The sequence below is a fragment of the Bombina bombina genome, chromosome 10 (assembly GCF_027579735.1).
Source record: "Bombina bombina isolate aBomBom1 chromosome 10, aBomBom1.pri, whole genome shotgun sequence".
NCBI lineage: Eukaryota > Metazoa > Chordata > Amphibia > Anura > Bombinatoridae > Bombina > Bombina bombina.
Window position 1 is genome coordinate 6,211,794 of NC_069508.1, and position 15,358 is coordinate 6,227,151.

Below are 15,358 nucleotides of genomic sequence, written 5' to 3' on the forward strand. Positions count from 1 at the left end.
TGTGTTATATACCGTGTGTGATATATACAGTGTGTGTGTTATATACAGTCTGTGTGTGTGTTATATACCGTGTGTGTGTTATATACAGTGTGTGTGTGTTATATACAGTGTGTGTGTGTGTGTTATATACAGTGTGTGTGTGTTATATACAGTGTGTGTGTTATATACAGTGTGTGTGTGTTATATACCGTGTGTGTTATATACAGTGTGTGTGTGTTATATACAGTGTGTGTGTTATATACCGTGTGTGTTATATACAGTGTGTGTGTGTTATATACAGTCTGTGTGTGTGTTATATACCGTGTGTGTTATATACAGTCTGTGTGTGTGTTATATACAGTGTGTGTGTGTTATATACCGTGTGTGTTATATACTGTGTGTGTGTTATATACAGTGTGTGTGTGTGTGTTATATACAGTGTGTGTTATATACAGTGTGTGTTATATACAGTGTGTGTGTGTTATATACCGTGTGTGTGTGTGTGTTATATACAGTCTGTGTGTGTGTTATATACAGTGTGTGTGTGTTATATACAGTCTGTGTGTGTGTTATATACTGTGTGTGTGTTATATACAGTCTGTGTGTGTGTTATATACTGTGTGTATGTTATATACAGTCTGTGTGTGTGTTATATACAGTGTGTGTGTGTTATATACAGTCTGTGTGTGTGTTATATACAGTCTGTGTGTGTGTTATATACTGTGTGTGTGTTATATACTGTGTGTGTTATATACTGTGTGTGTTATATACAGTCTGTGTGTGTGTTATATACAGTCTGTGTGTGTGTTATATACTGTGTGTGTGTTATATACTGTGTGTGTGTTATATACTGTGTGTATGTTATATACAGTGTGTGTGTTATATACAGTCTGTGTGTGTGTTATATACAGTCTGTGTGTGTGTTATATACAGTCTGTGTGTGTGTTATATACTGTGTGTATGTTATATACTGTGTGTATGTTATATACAGTGTGTGTGTGTTATATACAGTGTGTGTGTGTGTTATATACAGTGTGTGTGTGTGTTATATACAGTGTGTGTGTGTGTTATATACAGTGTGTGTGTGTGTGTTATATACAGTGTGTGTGTGTTATATACAGTGTGTGTGTGTTATATACAGTCTGTGTGTGTGTTATATACAGTCTGTGTGTGTGTTATATACTGTGTGTGTGTTATATACAGTGTGTGTGTGTTATATACAGTGTGTGTGTGTTATATACAGTCTGTGTGTGTGTTATATACAGTCTGTGTGTGTGTTATATACAGTGTGTGTGTGTTATATACAGTCTGTGTGTGTGTTATATACAGTCTGTGTGTGTTATATACAGTGTGTGTGTGTTATATACAGTGTGTGTGTGTTATATACAGTGTGTGTGTTATATACAGTCTGTGTGTGTGTTATATACAGTGTGTGTGTGTTATATACAGTCTGTGTGTTATATACAGTCTGTGTGTTATATACAGTCTGTGTGTTATATACAGTGTGTGTGTGTTATATACAGTCTGTGTGTTATATACAGTCTGTGTGTGTGTTATAAGAAAAGTCGGAAAATATCAAAGCGCCAGCGAACCGGCTGGGTTCAGAATGTAAAACCAATTCCTTTACAATATAGGTTAAAATAAATAATTTATTACAGATTAAAAAACAATTTTACAAAACATAAATTCTTGACAATACTTCTGAGATAGCTTTGAAGATGTGATAAACAGAGTGGATTGATTACGAATCCACACAGTATTTTACAATGAATAAAAATACAAATACAAATATAAAAACCTTTGTAATAATACACCAATGACTGAAACATTCAGTTCTACTTCTATGTTTTAGGAATTCCTTAACTTAAAAGCTTGCAAAATGCTGATTATAAAAATGTTAATAAAATAATCTGGAAACAAACCTTAAGTAGTGTTACCAGCTATATCAATTCGACCGGATAGGTATATATCACAAAAGATGCAGGAGTACAGACCGATCTTTTAGCAGCGCTACCCACTATAATTATCAGATCAATCTACAATAATATTCAGAGCAATTACAGGATATGTATAAAGACGGTTCTCTCAGATGATGCAACTATAAAATATCATAATGTATGGAACTAAACTTAAGTTCATACTAATCTATATCACGCAACATAAACATGTACCAAAGCTATGGCCTATATAAAAGGCTGACAAATTACAAAAGACTTAGGGCCTAACATGAGCCTTACAAACCACTAATGTCTAAGAGATATCAAAGAGAATGAAAACTAGACCCAAGGCTGCAATAATAACAACGACTAGTCCATATAAAAAGAGGTAAAAATGACCCCCAAACTGATATACATGTGTATTCAAATATCCCCATATTATCTTTAGAAACAGAAGAAAATTAGATCCCCTGAAAAATCGGAAAATATATCGAAATATAATACTGAATCTTTAACCTTTAATTTAATTGGTTTCAATTAATCCATAATTTACTTCACAAAAATTTGTTATTTATTTGAAGGTTGAAATAACCATTAATTTGGTCATCAAAACACTTACTCTGGTAATGGGTTCTTAATGGAAACCAAATTTCAAGAATAGTAGTGAATGTAATAGAATTAATAAAAATTAATAAAGGCTAAGATTAGTGATAGAAATAATCACAAAGTGTAATACAAATCAAGAATTATGATCGTGTATAAGCAACCAGAAAGCTACAAATCTATCCCCCTTTGTCTCCAAATAACATAAAAAATCAGAAAGCTATAAATCCATTCCCCCTCGGTCCCCGAATAACAAAGTACATATTAGGTAGGCAGGTACTAACGATCCTAACATTCACAAAATGTAAAAAAGGAGAAATATATAGTAATCATATAGAGAAAATACGAAACATCAGACTGAAGAAATGATTAACATTACAGTTCATCAAACTGATAATGTCACAAATAGGACACATAACCGACCCATTTAAAGTAACATTTGGAATGGTGGAAATTAATATAACACCACGAATAGCATATAACTACATGAGAATATTGAACAAAATGTGCGTAATTGCAGCAACGCAAGACTAGACTAAATCGAAAGCTTTTGTTACAATAAGAATGGAATTGGGAATATAAATATATAGTACTTATATACACAAAACTATAAAAACTCCAAAGAACTATTTTTCCTTAGATATACAGAATTATGAGCCAACAAGGCTAAACACAACGTACACACCTTCTCATACAGAACAATGAACCAATAAGGTTCAACACACTTTACACACCTCCAAAGTTTGAGCCAATTAGAAAGGAGCAAAGTGCTAACCAATAAGATTAGGGAAATATCGGCTAAACATAACGTATATACCTTCTCATACAGAACAATGAACCAATAAGGTTCAACACCCCTCACACACCTCCAAAGTTTGAGCGAATCAGAAAGGAGCAAAGCGCTAACCAATAAGATCAGGGAAATATCGGACTAATACATTTAAAGCCATATGAATAATCGAAGTGTACAAAGTGCCAATTGGATCTAAAAACTATGGCAAGACAAAATATAACATAAGCAGATAAGATCGTAAAAACTAATTAACAGTATAAGCCGTATGACCCGGAAGTACTAAGGAAACTAATTCCGGGATCAACATACGGGCATTATTGGGAAAGGGTATTTAAAGACCCTTAGACTAACACTAAACCAGTCTTGAAAAAGGTCTATGTTGGACCGAAACGCGTCGACTGGTGAGTAGCATTCCAATTATTTATTTATTAGAAAAACAATCTGCACTATTATTATTTCTTTTGGCAGAAGGAAGTAATAACCTGAGTGACGCTGGAGCTGAAAATTGTCTATTGACGCTGAAGCCCATACTCCACTGCAGGCAACTATATATCCCACATAGACTGATAAAGCACATAGAAGACAGGAATCACCCACATTGGGAAACACATAAACTCTGACTTTTAACAAAGATTTTTCTGGTTACACATATTTATTTTTTCGATTTTTTTCGATTTTTTACTTTTATATTTTTTGTATTGAAAACAATTTTTGGCGGTTGCAATCATGTTGGTCACTAGTGACATATGAGGTCTAAATTAGAACACAAATTGGAAAACAATTTTAGGATCAAGTTCTCTAAAGGCACTCAGAATTTGTTCCTATTCACTTAATTAATTTTTTTCTCAAATCACTGAGTTTGATCTTAGGTTTCTTTATTTTTAGTATATATATATTATCTAGTTTGTAATATAATTTCTGCACCCATCACGGAAACACCGATTCGATAATCACATTTTTTGAAGTTTGTACTGCATATTTTGAAGTTTGTATTTTGATATAAGGTTTCTTTGTAAATTTGAAAACTCACATTTAACCTGTCACAGAATCACCCGAAATAGAACACACATCTTCTATCCTCTTCGCTAGCGGAGACGGTCACTGATCCTTTATAGGAACAGTTGATCCGTTCCACTCTGGTCACTTATAACCCAAGGGACCCGGTACAAGTGTCTAACAAACACTATAATATACAAACATATTTGGAATTTAACAGTGTCATATAATCTTACCATCTTTATACATATCCTGTAATTGCTCTGAATATTATTGTAGATTGATCTGATAATTATAGTGGGTAGCGCTGCTAAAAGATCGGTCTGTACTCCTGCATCTTTTGTGATATATACCTATCCGGTCGAATTGATATAGCTGGTAACACTACTTAAGGTTTGTTTCCAGATTATTTTATTAACATTTTTATAATCAGCATTTTGCAAGCTTTTAAGTTAAGGAATTCCTAAAACATAGAAGTAGAACTGAATGTTTCAGTCATTGGTGTATTATTACAAAGGTTTTTATATTTGTATTTGTATTTTTATTCATTGTAAAATACTGTGTGGATTCGTAATCAATCCACTCTGTTTATCACATCTTCAAAGCTATCTCAGAAGTATTGTCAAGAATTTATGTTTTGTAAAATTGTTTTTTAATCTGTAATAAATTATTTATTTTAACCTATATTGTAAAGGAATTGGTTTTACATTCTGAACCCAGCCGGTTCGCTGGCGCTTTGATATTTTCCGACTTTTCTTATAACTTATCAGACCACTAGGGGTCACTTATCAAAGCCAAGGGCACATTAGTAGTAGGCGCTAAGTGATTTCTTCTCTCTGTGTGTGTGTTATATACAGTGTGTGTGTATGTTATATTTACAGTGTGTGTGTTATATACAGTGTGTGTGTGTTATATACAGTGTGTGTGTATGTTATATTTACAGTGTGTGTGTTATATACAGTGTGTGTGTATGTTATATTTACAGTGTGTGTGTTATATACAGTGTGTGTGTGTTATATACAGTGTGTGTGTGTGTTATATACAGTGTGTGTGTGTGTGTTATATACAGTGTGTGTGTGTTATATACCGTGTGTGTTATATACAGTGTGTGTGTGTGTGTGTGTGTTATATACAGTGTGTGTGTGTGTTATATACAGTGTGTGTGTATGTTATATACAGTGTGTGTGTGTGTTATATACTGTGTGTGTGTGTTATATACTGTGTGTGTGTGTTATATACTGTGTGTGTGTTATATACAGTGTGTGTGTGTTATATACAGTGTGTGTTATATACTGTGTGTGTATGTTATATACAGTGTGTGTGTTATATACAGTGTGTGTGTGTTATATACAGTGTGTGTGTGTTATATACTGTGTGTGTGTGTTATATACAGTGTGTGTGTGTTATATACAGTGTGTGTGTTATATACAGTGTGTGTGTTATATACTGTGTGTGTTTTATATACAGTGTGTGTATGTTATATACAGTGTGTGTGTTATATACAGTGTGTGTGTGTTATATACTGTGTGTATGTTATATACAGTGTGTGTGTGTGTTATATACAGTGTGTCTTATATACAGTGTGTGTGTCTTATATACAGTGTGTGTGTTATATACAGTGTGTGTTATATACAGTGTGTGTGTTATATACAGTGTGTGTGTTATATACAATCAGTGTGTGTGTTATATACAGTGTGTGTTATATACAATGTGTGTGTGTTATATACAGAGTGTGTATGTTATATACAGTGTGTGTTATATACAGTGTGTGTGTTATATACAGTGTGTGTGTGTTATATACAGTGTGTGTGTGTGTTATATACAGTGTGTGTGTGTATTATATACAGTGTGTTATATACAGTGTGTGTGTGTTATATACAGTGTGTGTGTGTTATATACAGTGTGTGTGTGTGTGTGTGTTATATACAGTGTGTGTGTGTGTTATATACAGTGTGTTATATACAGTGTGTTATATACAGTGTGTGTGTTATATACTGTGTGTGTGTGTTATATACTGTGTGTGTGTTATATACAGTGTGTGTGTTATATACAGTGTGTGTGTGTGTTATATACAGTGTGTGTTTGTGTGTTATATACAGTGTGTGTGTTATATACAGTGTGTGTGTTATATACAATGTGTGTGTGTGTGTTATATACAGTGTGTGTGTGTTATATACAGTGTGTGTGTTATATACAGTGTGTGTGTGTTATATACAGTGTGTGTGTGTGTTATATACAGTGTGTTATATACAGTGTGTGTGTGTTATATACAGTGTGTGTGTGTTATATACAGTGTGCGTGTTATATACAGTGTGTGTTATATACAGTGTGTGTGTGTTATATACAGTGTGTGTGTTATATACAGTGTGTGTGTTATATACAGTGTGTGTGTGTTTTATACAGTGTGTGTGTTATATACAGTGTGTGTGTGTGTTATATACAGTCTGTGTGTGTGTGTGTTATATACAGTGTGTGTGTGTTATATACAGTGTGTGTATGTTATATACAGTGTGTGTGTGTGTTTTATACAGTGTGTGTGTGTGTGTGTTTTATACAGTGTGTGTGTGTGTGTGTTTTATACAGTGTGTGTGTTTTATACAGTGTGTGTGTTTTATACAGTGTGTGTGTTTTATACAGTGTGTGTGTTTTATACAGTGTGTGTGTTTTATACAGTGTGTGTGTTATATACGGTATGTGTGTTATATACAGTGTGTGTGTTATATACAGTGTGTTATATACAGTGTGTGTGTGTGTTATATACGGTGTGTGTGTTATATACAGTGTGTGTGTTATATACAGTGTGTGTGCTATATACAGTGTGTGTGTTATATACAGTGTGCGTGTTATATACAATGTGTGTGTGTGTGTTATATACAGTGTGTGTTATATACAGTGTGTGTTATATACAGTGTGTGTGTGTGTTATATACAGTGTGTGTGTGTTATATACGGTATGTGTGTTATATACAGTGTGTGTGTTATATACAGTGTGTGTGTGTTATATACAGTGTGTGTTATATACGGTATGTGTGTTATATACAGTGTGTGTGTGTTATATACAGTGTGTGTTATATACAGTGTGTTATATACAGTGTGTGTGTGTGTTATATACGGTATGTGTGTTATATACAGTGTGTGTTATATACAGTGTGTGTTATATACAGTGTGTGTGTTATATACAATGTGTGTGTGTGTTATATACAGTGTGTGTTATATACAGTGTGTGTGTTATATACAGTGTGTGTTATATACAATGTGTGTGTGTGTGTGTTATATACAGTGTGTGTGTTATATACAGTGTGTGTGTGTGTTATATACAGTGTGTGTGTTATATACAGTGTGTGTGTGTGTGTGTTATATACAGTGTGTGTTATATACAATGTGTGTGTGTGTGATATACTGTGTGTGTTATATACAGTGTGTGTGTATTATATACAGTGTGTGTGTGTGTTATATACAGTCTGTGTGTGTTATATACAGTGTGTGTGTGTGTTATATACAGTGTGTGTGTATTATATACAGTGTGTGTGTGTGTTATATACAGTGTGTGTGTGTGTTATATACAGTCTGTGTGTGTTATATACAGTGTGTGTGTGTGTTATATACAGTGTGTGTTATATACAGTGTGTGTGTTATATACAGTGTTTGTGTGTGTTATATACAGTGTGTGTTATGTACAGTGTGTGTGTGTTATATACAGTGTGTGTGTGTGTGTGTTATATACAGTGTGTGTGTGTGTTATATACGGTGTGTGTGTGTGTTATATACAGTGTGTGTGTTATATACGGTATGTGTGTTATATACGGTATGTGTGTTATATACAGTGTGTGTGTGTTATATACTGTGTGTGTGTGTGTTATATACAGTGTATGTGTGTTATATACAGTGTGTGTTATATACAGTGTGTGGTGTGTGTTATATACAGTCTGTGTGTGTTATATACAGTGTGTGTGTGTTATATACAGTGTGTGTGTTATATACAGTGTGTGTGTGTTATATACAGTGTGTGTGTTATATACAGTGTGTGTGTGTGTTATATACAGTCTGTGTGTGTTATATACAGTGTGTGTGTGTGTTATATACAGTCTGTGTGTGTTATATACAGTGTGTGTGTGTGTTATATACAGTGTTTGTGTGTGTTATATACAGTGTGTGTGTGTTATATACAGTGTGTGTTATGTACAGTGTGTGTTATATACAGTGTGTGTGTGTTATATACAGTGTGTGTGTGTGTTATATACGGTGTGTGTGTGTGTTATATACGGTGTGTGTGTTATATACAGTGTGTGTGTGTTATATACAGTGTGTGTGTGTTATATACAGTGTGTGTGTTATATACGGTATGTGTGTTATATACGGTATGTGTGTTATATACAGTGTGTGTGTGTTATATACGGTGTGTGTGTTATATACAGTGTGTGTTATATACAGTGTGTGTTATATACAGTGTGTGTTATATACAGTGTGTGTGTGTGTTATATACAGTGTGTGTGTGTTATATACAGTGTGTGTGTGTGTGTGTGTGTGTGTTATATACAGTGTGTGTGTTATATTTAGTGTGTGTGAACAAAGCAAATTTGAGTATATTATATATTAAAATTGTATGGTCTTTCTGAATCACAAAAGACAATTTATGGGTTTCATGTCCCTTTAAATAAACCAATAATGACATAAAGCAATTCCTATCATATACCTTATATCCTTCTAGACCAGACTTACCTACTGTCTGCTTGTGTATGGACCTTACATCCTTCTAGACCAGACTTACCTACTGTCTGCTTGTGTAAGGACCCTGTATCCTTCTAGACCAGACTTACCTACTGTCTGCTTGTGTAAGGACCTTGTATCCTTCTAGACCAGACTTACCTACTGCCTGCTTGTGTAAGGACCTTATATCCTTCTAGACCAGACTTACCTACTGTCTGCTTGTGTAAGGACCCTGTATCCTTCTAGACCAGACTTACCTACTGTCTGCTTGTGTAAGGACCCTGTATCCTTCTAGACCAGACTTTATATACTTTCTGCTTGTGTATCGACCTTGTATCCTTCTAGACCAGACTTATATACTGTCTGCTTGTGTAAGGACCTTATATCCTTCTAGACCAGACTTACCTACTGTCTGCTTGTGTAAGGACCCTGTATCCTTCTAGACTAGACTTATATACTTTCTGCTTGTGTATCGACCTTGTATCCTTCTAGACCAGACTTATATACTTTCTGTTTGTGTAAGGACCCTGTATCCTTCTAGACCAGACTTATATTCTGTATGCTTGTGTAAGGACCCTGTATCCTTCTAGACCAGACTTACCTACTGTCGGCTTGTGTATGGACCTTCTATCCTTCTAGACCAGACTTACCTACTGTCTGCTTGTGTAAGGACCCTGTATCCTTCTAGACCAGACTTACCTACTGTCTGCTTGTGTAAGGACCTTGTATCCTACCAGACCAGACTTATATACTGTCTGCTTGTGTAAGGACCTTGTACCCTTCTAGACCAGACTTACCTACTGTCTGCTTGTATAAGGACCTTTGTATCCTTCTAGACCAGACTTACCTACTGTCTGCTTGTGTAAGGACCTTGTATCCTTCTAGACCAGACTTACCTACTGTCTGCTTGTGTAAGGACCTTGTATCCTTCTAGAACAGACTTACCTACTGTCTGCTTGTGTAAGGACCGTGTATCCTTCTAGACCAGACTTACCTACTGTCTGCTTGTGTAAGGACCTTGTATCCTTCTAGACTAGACTTATATACTGTCTGCTTGTGTAGGGACCTTGTATCATTCTAGACCAGACTTACCTACTGTCTGCTTGTGTAAGGACCTTGTATCATTCTAGACCAGACTTATATACTGTCTGCTTGTGTAAGGACCTTGTATCCTTCTAGACCAGACTTACCTACTGTCTGCTTGTGTAAGGACCTTGTATCCTACCAGACCAGACTTAGCTACTGTCTGCTTGTGTAAGGACCTTGTATCCTTTTAGACCAGACTTACCTACTGTCTGCTTGTGTAATGACCCTTTATGCTTCTAGACCAGACTTATATATTGTCTGCTTGTGTAAGGACCTTGTATCCTTCTAGACCAGACTTACCTACTGTCTGCTTGTGTAAAGACCTTGTATCCTTCTAGACCAGACTTACCTACTGTCTGCTTGTGTAAGGACCTTGTATCCTTCTAGACCAGACTTATATACTGTCTGCTTGTGTAAGGACCCTGTATCCTTCTAGACCAGACTTACCTACTGTCTGCTTGTGTAATGACCTTGTATCCTTCTAGACCAGAGTTATATACTGTCTGCTTGTGTAATGACCTTGTGTCCTTCTAGACCAGACTTATATACTGTCTGCTTGTGTAATGACCTTGTATCCTTCTAGACCAGACTTATATACTGTCTGCTTGTGTAATGACCTTGTATCCTTCTAGACCAGACTTATATACTGTCTGCTTGTGTAATGACCTTGTATCCTTCTAGACCAGACTTATATACTGTCTGCTTGTGTAATGACCTTGTATCCTTCTAGACCAGAGTTATATACTGTCTTCTTGTGTAAGGACCTTGTATCCTTCTAGACCAGACTTATATACTGTCTGCTTGTGTAAGGACCCTGTATCCTTCTAGACCAGACTTATATACTGTCTGCTTGTGTAAGGACCCTGTATCCTACCAGACCAGACTTATATACTGTCTGCTTGTGTAATGACCCTGTATCCTTCTAGACCAGAGTTATATACTGTCTGCTTGTGTAAGGACCCTGTATCCTACCAGACCAGACTTATATACTGTCTGCTTGTGTAATGACCCTGTATCCTTCTAGACCAGACTTATATACTGTCTGCTTGTGTAAGGACCTTGTATCCTTCTAGACCAGACTTATATACTGTCTGCTTATGTAAGGACCCTGTATCCTTCTAGACCAGACTTATATACTGTCTGCTTGTGCAAGGACCCTGTATCCTTCTAGACCAGACTTATATACTGTCTGCTTGTGTAATGACCCTGTATCCTTCTAGACCAGACTTATATACTGTCTGCTTGTGTAAGGACCTTGTATCCTTCTAGACCAGACTTATATACTGTCTGCTTGTGTAATGACCCTGTATCCTTCTAGACCAGACTTATATACTGTCTGCTTGTGTAAGGACCTTGTATCCTTCTAGACCAGACTTATATACTGTCTGCTTGTGTAAGGACCCTGTATCCTTCTAGACCAGACTTATATACTGTCTGCTTGTGTAAGGACCTTGTATTCTTCTAGACCAGCCTTACCTACTGTCTGCTTGTGTAAGGACCTTGTATCCTTCTAGACCAGACTTATATACTGTCTGCTTGTGTAAGGACCTTGTATCCTTCTAGACCAGACTTATATACTGTCTGCTTGTGTAAGGATCCTGTATCCTTCTAGACCAGACTTATATACTGTCTGCTTGTGTAAGGACCTTGTATCCTTCTAGACCAGACTTATATACTGTCTGCTTGGGTAAGGACCTTGTATCCTTCTAGACCAGACTTACCTACTGTCTGCTTGTGTAAGGACCCTGTATCCTTCTAGACCAGACTTACCTACTGTCTGCTTGTGTAAGGACCTTGTATCCTTCTAGACCAGACTTATATACTGTCTGCTTGTGTAAGGACCTTGTATCCTTCTGTCTGCTTGTGTAAGGACCTTATATCCTTCTAGACCAGACTTATATACTGTCTGCTTGTGTAAGGACCTTGTATCCTTCTAGACCAGACTTACCTACTGTCTGCTTGTGTAATGACCCTTTATGCTTCTAGACCAGACTTATATATTGTCTGCTTGTGTAAGGACCTTGTATCCTTCTAGACCAGACTTACCTACTGTCTGCTTGTGTAAAGACCTTGTATCCTTCTAGACCAGACTTACCTACTGTCTGCTTGTGTAAGGACCTTGTATCCTTCTAGACCAGACTTACCTACTGTCTGCTTGTGTAATGACCCTTTATGCTTCTAGACCAGACTTATATATTGTCTGCTTGTGTAAGGACCTTGTATCCTTCTAGACCAGACTTACCTACTGTCTGCTTGTGTAAAGACCTTGTATCCTTCTAGACCAGACTTATATACTGTCTGCTTGTGTAAGGACCCTGTATCCTATCAGACCAGACTTATATACTGTCTGTTTGTGTAAGGACCTTATATCCTTCTACACCAGACTTACCTACTGTCTGCTTGTGTAAGCACCTTGTATCCTTCTAGACCAGACTTATATACTGTCTGCTTGTGTAAGGACCTTGTATCCTAGACCAGACTTATATACTGTCTGCTTGTGTAAGGACCCTGTATCCTTCTAGACCAGACTTACCTACTGTCTGCTTGTGTAATGACCTTGTATCCTTCTAGACCAGAGTTATATACTGTCTGCTTGTGTAATGACCTTGTGTCCTTCTAGACCAGACTTATATACTGTCTGCTTGTGTAATGACCTTGTATCCTTCTAGACCAGACTTATATACTGTCTGCTTGTGTAATAACCTTGTATCCTTCTAGACCAGACTTATATACTGTCTGCTTGTGTAATGACCTTGTATCCTTCTAGACCAGAGTTATATACTGTCTGCTTGTGTAAGGACCTTGTATCCTTCTAGACCAGACTTATATACTGTCTGCTTGTGTAAGGACCCTGTATCCTTCTAGACCAGACTTATATACTGTCTGCTTGTGTAAGGACCCTGTATCCTACCAGACCAGACTTATATACTGTCTGCTTGTGTAATGACCCTGTATCCTTCTAGACCAGAGTTATATACTGTCTGCTTGTGTAAGGACCCTGTATCCTACCAGACCAGACTTATATACTGTCTGCTTGTGTAATGACCCTGTATCCTTCTAGACCAGACTTATATACTGTCTGCTTGTGTAAGGACCTTGTATCCTTCTAGACCAGACTTATATACTGTCTGCTTATGTAAGGACCCTGTATCCTTCTAGACCAGACTTATATACTGTCTGCTTGTGCAAGGACCCTGTATCCTTCTAGACCAGACTTATATACTGTCTGCTTGTGTAATGACCCTGTATCCTTCTAGACCAGACTTATATACTGTCTGCTTGTGTAAGGACCTTGTATCCTTCTAGACCAGACTTATATACTGTCTGCTTGTGTAATGACCCTGTATCCTTCTAGACCAGACTTATATACTGTCTGCTTGTGTAAGGACCTTGTATCCTTCTAGACCAGACTCATATACTGTCTGCTTGTGTAAGGACCCTGTATCCTTCTAGACCAGACTTATATACTGTCTGCTTGTGTAAGGACCTTGTATTCTTCTAGACCAGCCTTACCTACTGTCTGCTTGTGTAAGGACCTTGTATCCTTCTAGACCAGACTTATATACTGTCTGCTTGTGTAAGGACCTTGTATCCTTCTAGACCAGACTTATATACTGTCTGCTTGTGTAAGGATCCTGTATCCTTCTAGACCAGACTTATATACTGTCTGCTTGTGTAAGGACCTTGTATCCTTCTAGACCAGACTTATATACTGTCTGCTTGGGTAAGGACCTTGTATCCTTCTAGACCAGACTTACCTACTGTCTGCTTGTGTAAGGACCCTGTATCCTTCTAGACCAGACTTACCTACTGTCTGCTTGTGTAAGGACCTTGTATCCTTCTAGACCAGACTTATATACTGTCTGCTTGTGTAAGGACCTTGTATCCTTCTGTCTGCTTGTGTAAGGACCTTATATCCTTCTAGACCAGACTTATATACTGTCTGCTTGTGTAAGGACCTTGTATCCTTCTAGACCAGACTTACCTACTGTCTGCTTGTGTAATGACCCTTTATGCTTCTAGACCAGACTTATATATTGTCTGCTTGTGTAAGGACCTTGTATCCTTCTAGACCAGACTTACCTACTGTCTGCTTGTGTAAAGACCTTGTATCCTTCTAGACCAGACTTACCTACTGTCTGCTTGTGTAAGGACCTTGTATCCTTCTAGACCAGACTTATATACTGTCTGCTTGTGTAAGGACCTTGTATCCTTCTAGACCAGACTTATATATTGTCTGCTTGTGTAAGGACCTTGTATCCTTCTAGACCAGACTTACCTACTGTCTGCTTGTGTAAAGACCTTGTATCCTTCTAGACCAGACTTACCTACTGTCTGCTTGTGTAAGGACCTTGTATCCTTCTAGACCAGACTTATATACTGTCTGCTTGTGTAAGGACCCTGTATCCTATCAGACCAGACTTATATACTGTCTGTTTGTGTAAGGACCTTATATCCTTCTACACCAGACTTACCTACTGTCTGCTTGTGTAAGCACCTTGTATCCTTCTAGACCAGACTTATATACTGTCTGCTTGTGTAAGGACCTTGTATCCTTCTAGACCAGACTTATATACTGTCTGCTTGTGTAAGGACCCTGTATCCTTCTAGACCAGACTTACCTACTGTCTGCTTGTGTAATGACCTTGTATCCTTCTAGACCAGAGTTATATACTGTCTGCTTGTGTAATGACCTTGTATCCTTCTAGACCAGAGTTATATACTGTCTGCTTGTGTAAGGACCTTGTATCCTTCTAGACCAGACTTATATACTGTCTGCTTGTGTAAGGACCCTGTATCCTTCTAGACCAGACTTACCTACTGTCTGCTTGTGTAATGACCTTGTATCCTTCTAGACCAGACTTATATACTGTCTGCTTGTGTAATGACCTTGTATCCTTCTAGACCAGAGTTATATACTGTCTGCTTGTGTAAGGACCTTGTATCCTTCTAGACCAGACTTATATACTGTCTGCTTGTGTAAGGACCCTGTATCCTTCTAGACCAGACTTATATACTGTCTGCTTGTGTAAGGACCCTGTATCCTACCAGACCAGACTTATATACTGTCTGCTTGTGTAATGACCCTGTATCCTTCTAGACCAGAGTTATATACTGTCTGCTTGTGTAAGGACCCTGTATCCTACCAGACCAGACTTATATACTGTCTGCTTGTGTAATGACCCTTTATCCTTCTAGACCAGACTTATATACTGTCTGCTTGTGTAAGGACCTTGTATCCTTCTAGACCAGACTTA

The 15,358-nt window shown here is 37.1% G+C and overlaps 1 protein-coding gene across 1 annotated transcript in view; it reads left to right on the forward strand.

The window, feature by feature from the left end:
* The window catches only part of CDC14A (cell division cycle 14A), a 202,902-nt gene that overhangs the window by 19,759 nt on the left and 167,785 nt on the right, over positions 1-15,358 (forward strand). The window lies entirely within an intron of this gene.